This window comes from Anarrhichthys ocellatus, unplaced genomic scaffold (genome assembly GCF_004355925.1).
Source record: "Anarrhichthys ocellatus isolate YVR2014 unplaced genomic scaffold, GSC_Weel_1.0 scaffold3234, whole genome shotgun sequence".
Taxonomy (NCBI): Eukaryota; Metazoa; Chordata; class Actinopteri; order Perciformes; family Anarhichadidae; genus Anarrhichthys; species Anarrhichthys ocellatus.
This window is the reverse complement of record NW_022283208.1, coordinates 1-6,012: the sequence shown is the minus strand read 5'-3', so window position 1 is coordinate 6,012 and position 6,012 is coordinate 1. Positions and strand designations below refer to the sequence as shown.

At 40.4% G+C, this 6,012-nt stretch overlaps 1 long non-coding RNA gene across 1 annotated transcript; it reads right to left on the bottom strand.

The window, feature by feature from the left end:
* Nucleotides 1-12: 12 nt before the first annotated feature.
* LOC116378828 (uncharacterized) lies at nt 13-6,000 on the bottom strand. The gene is made up of 3 exons (XR_004212341.1): nt 5,913-6,000; nt 1,888-2,513; nt 13-1,781 (listed from the first exon to the last, which is right to left on the bottom strand). It is a non-coding gene; the product is annotated as an uncharacterized LOC116378828 (long non-coding RNA).
* Nucleotides 6,001-6,012: the final 12 nt, after the last annotated feature.

The window sequence follows — 6,012 nt, the reverse complement described above, 5'->3', positions numbered from 1 at the left end:
TCAGACCAGTCAGGTGTTGTCATATCGGCTGTGAGCTCACATGCAGAACAGATCTCGACATCGACGGAGTAAATGCAGCATGAGGATGATGAAGTGTGTCGTGTTCGTGGTGGTCCTGACCTTTCTGCAGAGTCGTACAAGAGGAGGTGAGTGAGGCCTTCACTGTTAGTTCTGTTTAGACTGGAATAAGATCAGATGTTTAATCTTGGTACATCGTGCTGTCGTGGTAACTTTCACCACAGAAAGGAGGCAGACGAGGACACACAGTAAGTGAAGGAAGAGAGCAGAGTGAAGGAGACTTCATTGTCCTAAAGGAGACATTTGTCTTTGGCACAGAGCATCAGAAACAACATGAAGACATCTAAAACAAAAGAGACGAGACGCACACAACACGGCAAGAAACTATATCTGTAATATCCAGAAAAATAGACTAAGAAAGTTTAAGTTAGGTCAAATGTCAAAGACACAAAAGAAGAAGGATTATGTATCATTGTCATTGAGAATCAGATATGAGGACGTAAATGTCGTAACAAGACAGCGAAAGTAAAATAAATGTGCGATAAATAAGAAATGAATCAAAGAATTTTCTGTCAGCTTTAACTGGAATCCTGCAGAACCAGTCTGCACACATTCCTACACACACACACACACATTCCAACAAACACACACACACACACACACACACACCCAGGAATGAGGTGAGCATAACACACTTCTGTTTGTCCACCAGCGTTAGTCAAAGTCTGTATCACAGCCTGCAGCTGTCGTATTTTTAGATTCCTGATGACATCATTTCCTGGTTCCTGAGAGACGCTGCTGACAGAAAGAGAAATCAGATCTGCGTCTGGTTCTACCTCAGTGGTGTTAGGAGGAGTCTAGACTCCATCTGGACCCTTTTCTCTTGTGAAATATTATATATTTAATATATTTAATTGTGATTATTTTGACTGATATTGAGATGTGATTGAGGGACGATAATTTAATTAATTATTCTCATTTTCACTGAACAACATATTTTTGGGGGGATCCATACCAAACAGATGTTTTCGGATCTCTGCAGCTTCACAATATTTAATATAAATATTGTGATTTCTATAAAACTACGATCAATTGTGCAGCCCTTTAAAATATGAAACATACGCGACCTGACGAGTCATTTTAAACTAGCACTGCTTGGCTGTAAAGGACCACAGATCAAAAAGGGTCTTTGCTAACAAACATCTTTATAGATGAACTGAGGACTCTTGTGTTACTTTATGTTTGTTTCATTTATTGCAGAGCACAAAGTAACACAGTTTAGAAAGGTGCTCAAAGAACATTTTGTTATTATAGTGTTAACACTGGGTTAAGGTTCGTCTCAACGTTTAGCTGTCAGTGAATATAAATATAAATAATTAAAGAGAGCTCACTTGGATTCTGCTGCTATTCTCCCTGAAGTGAACTTTGATGGATGTCTCTTTACCTGATGTGTTGCAGATGCTGAGGTGTCCTGTGTTTTCATGGAGAGCTGCATTTTACCGTGCAGCTTCAAGGCTGGTGAAGATTTAGTCCTCCACTGGTTTCATGTGACATCGAGAATCATTCCTGTCCACTCTTTCTACCACAACCAAGACCAGTTCACCCACCAGAGCAACAGCTTCAGAGGCAGGACGTCTCTGTTCAAGGACCAGATCTCCAGAGGAAACGCCTCACTCCGGCTGAAGGTGGTAAAGGTTCAGGACGAGGGCAGATACAAGTGCTACACCGGCACGGATACTGGCACCGGGGAATCGTTCATCCACCTAACAGTACACGGTATGAGAATGAGACACTCAGCAAATTATAACTTCAACACAATTTATTGTTATTTCCCACATTTCCACAAATCTGTTTCAAGTCTTCTCTTACTCGTCTTCACAGCTCCGGTCCGTAAAGTCGACATTCAGCAGGTAGACAACAGGATCACCTGCAGCTCAGAGGGGATCCTCCCTAAACCTGAGCTCACCTGGTCCACCAGCTCTCAGTCCAGCGTGACCCTCCAGAACAAACCCACAGTCCAGCAGACTGAGCAGCAGCTCTACAGCATCAGTAGTTCTCTGAACGTCTCAGGTACTGATCTGGACTACAGCTGCACCGTCAGCACTCCAACAAACAAGAGGAGAGCCACGTGGTCTCAACCCAGTGAGTGTTTCTCAGAAGAAGTAGATCCTGATGAGAAACAGCAGATATTTGATCACCTCTGTTCATCTGTGTGTTGTATCTTTTTAGCTTCCATCAACGGCTCAGCCACTGAAACAACAATCCCCTGCACGTCCTCAAACACTCTAACAGGCCTCATCTGGAGGTTCAACCACAGTCACATCATCCTGAACCAGACCGGGAACCACTCCACAGTCTCAGAGGAGTGGAGGCAGCAGGTGGAGAGTGTGTCTGAGTCAGGCAGCCTCACGCTAAAGGACTTATCTTCAGATCAAGAGGGGATTTACACCTGTGAGCTCAGTGACGCTGAGGAGACATACGTCACCAACACCTTTCTGAGGATAGAGAGAAGTCCAGGTAAGAAGACAAGAGGTGGAACTTTCACTGTGACTGTCATCATCTGTGATATCTGGTTTATGTTAAACCATATAAAGTTAAATTAATTAATTAAACTGTTTACGTTTCAGAAAGTCCCAATAATGACGCAGCAATTGCAGGCGGAGTGATTGGAACCATTTTAGTTTTGGTTTTAATCGCAGCAGCATACTTTATAAAAAAAAATCACTAAAACCTCTGAGTAAGTATGTCTTCTGTGTTGAACACAACAGCAGCAGCACTCTGGTGAACTCTTCATGAGTTGTGACTTTCTGTTGATTAATACGTCTAGTTTCATTTCCCCAAATCATTTTGACATGCTGCAATTCATTTATTTAATCAATAAGGCTGTATTAATGATGTATTGTGACAGGACTTGATATGTTTATTGGTATTAAAATGTATTGAATTGGTGAGACAAAGACAAATTGAATCAGTGCAACAATAAAAGTTTAATTATTAAATTAATCAGTTAAAATCTACTTTTACATTCTCTTTGTTACAAAGATGATGTAAACAAGTCGACACAGCTGAGATGATGATATGAGAGATTATTTGGAGTTTCAGCACTGAACTTCATTTCATTTTGTCTGCAGAGAAACAGAGATGACTCCAACGACAGCAAAGACAGAAGATGATTCAGCTGAAGGAGAAGACGGAGAAGACGGACATCCACAAAGACGCAACACCGATCGGCTCCTTGAAGAAGAACAAAGAGACCTCGAGCCAAATGAAGACACAAACATCTCCACTGAGGATGAATTATGAGTTTATACTTGATGCACTTATTTCCTGCACTGAGAGCATGAACTTGAAGGGAGCATTAATAATACAACAATCCTGATCACCCAAAGTGAATGAAGGACACTCTGGACCAGGACTGTGATCTACACTGAACTCAATGTGCAGCTTTGCTTCCAGCTGGAGGTCCTCCCATGAGGAGCCACGGAGACACAGACACTTTAAACACCCTGGAGAGTTCCTCATGCAGGTCAATCCTTGACTTTAACTCTTGAAGTCCCTTTAGTGACACACACTGAACATCCTGGTGAGGTCATGTGACAGGGAGTTAATTTGTGCACCAATGACATCACTTCCAAAATGGCTGCCTGGCTGGTCATTTAGCAGAACTAGCTCGTTAGAAGCTTGTTTTTGTTGCTGAAGGTTTCAACACATTTAACAATTCTAACGCTTTGATGAGAAGTCCTATGTTACATCTAAACTCTTCCAAACATGTTCATCAAACTCATTTATGTCTAAACAGTTATGAAAATATCGTTGTGACAGATGTGTCACATCAGGCTTTTAAACTCATAATTGTCTCAGAAAAACCAAAGTGACGCATTTATCACAATAAGGAAAATAATAATGAGAACTGATAATTAAATTATGTTCTTTTGTTGAATTCAAAAGATATTTAAACAAAACAAATGTCAAATTGATTAAATTATTAGTGAAATGAATTAAGAAAGTAAATTGTACATATCAGTAAATATTGTGACACATATGTAACATTTCAGATCTTTGGCACTAGGGGGCAGTATTTAGAAAGTGTGTTCAGAAAGCCTGCCCTCCATCCTGGACTTGTTCAGCTCCAGAGTCAGGAAGCGGTCTGAAGGATCACTGCAGACCTTCACACCCTGGACACAAGCTGTTCATCTGCTCCCCTCTGGAGGCGCTACAGAGCTCTGTACGCCAACACCTCCAGACACAGGAACAGCTTCTTCTGCTGTCACTCTGATGAACAATTAATCAGACATTCTGCTCTACTACCTTTGATATAGATATGTATATGTTGTACATAGTCGTTAAATGTATGTACTTACACTGTTCTACTTTGTTGTTCTTTATTTCTCTTGTTTATTTGTACTTTCTGTGTATAATAACCGGAGTCATATTCTGTGTACGCGTTAGCATACATGTCTAATGAAGCTGGTTCTGATCCTGAATGTGTTCCATGTGATCCATTTAGTCTGTTTATATCTCCTTTAATGATCCTTTAATGAACAATGTGAACAAAAATACTTTTGTATACTTCTGCAGCTAAAAGATGTGTTTTCTCTTTCTCCTTCTGTTTCTCTGATCACATGACTCAAGATGAACGTCAAACTATCATGACGGTATATTTAAGAGGTGAATGATTCAACATTTGAACTCATAAATAAGTACAAAAAGACAAATAAAGATGAAAGCTGGACACACAGAGGAAGTCTTCTGGTCAGATTAGTAGTCGGTGAATTCACAGACTGAATGTGTGAACGATGTCTGTCTGTTCTCAGATTAATCATCAGAACCGTTTGGACATCTTCTCCTGAAACATGATTTATAATTCATGCTACATTAAAAATATTAAGAATTATACATGTTAAATGTGAGTAAATGAATGAACACTACTTCACTGTTAGTCATGTCCACGAACACGCCTCAGTCTCTGCTTTGGTGTTCAATGTTTTAAACTGAAACGGAGTGAATCATCTTCTCTCTACTGAATAAACTGACAAATATTTAAGATCCCAAAAGCGTGTGTGTGAGATGAGCAGGACTGGACAGCAGATGGAGTCAGAGGAGAACTCCTCTCTGTCTCCTCACTTAAACTCTTCATCAACGTTACAGGACGAAGAAATAAAAGCGTTTGTTTCTCTTGGTGACTACTTTACTGTTGTTCCTTTAGAAGCTGTTGTTCTGGTGATAAATAAACCTGCTCTGCATCTTTACAGGTCTGTTACTGTTCAACTACAATCATCTGGAGACTCAATACAGATGTGACTCCTCTGTAAGTCCTGATGGAGCCTGGTACCATGACAAGGCCTTTATTATGACGACGACGACGACGACGACGACGACGACGACGACGACGAAGAAGAAGAAGACACAAAGAACAACAAAACCAAGAAGAAGAAGAGCAATAACAACAACAACAACCCCTGATATCCTTCAGCAGCATCAACTCTCTACGTGGTTCTGAGTGTATTTAGGTTTTAAGTCTGTAATCTAATTTCATTTTAAAGTGTCTGTTTGCATCAGATCTGTTCTGATTCTCAGGTGAATAAGTTGTTTGTTTAGTCAGACTGAAACATTGCTTTCATTTTCAGATCTAGATATGTTTTTAATCACCTGCTGACTCCACTATTATAATCACACTTTAGTCTTTCACCAGCTGATGATAAAACGTTCAAAGTCTAATTTACAGGAAACACGACTGAAGCTCTTTCATCTCAGCTGTCGCCGCTGCTGGTTACCTGTGAGTGTTATTATTGATGATCTGTAAACTGATCGTTGCTCGGCTCTACTACTGCTTCTTATTGTCATTAAATGGATGTAAAGGAATGTAAAGATTGTTGAATGAAATGTTGACTCACCCTTCAAGTGTTTACCAGGGCAATGACCTCTTGAGATTTCACGAGAGAACTCATCAGACCAGTCAGGTGTTGTCATATCGGCTGTGAGCTCACATGCAGA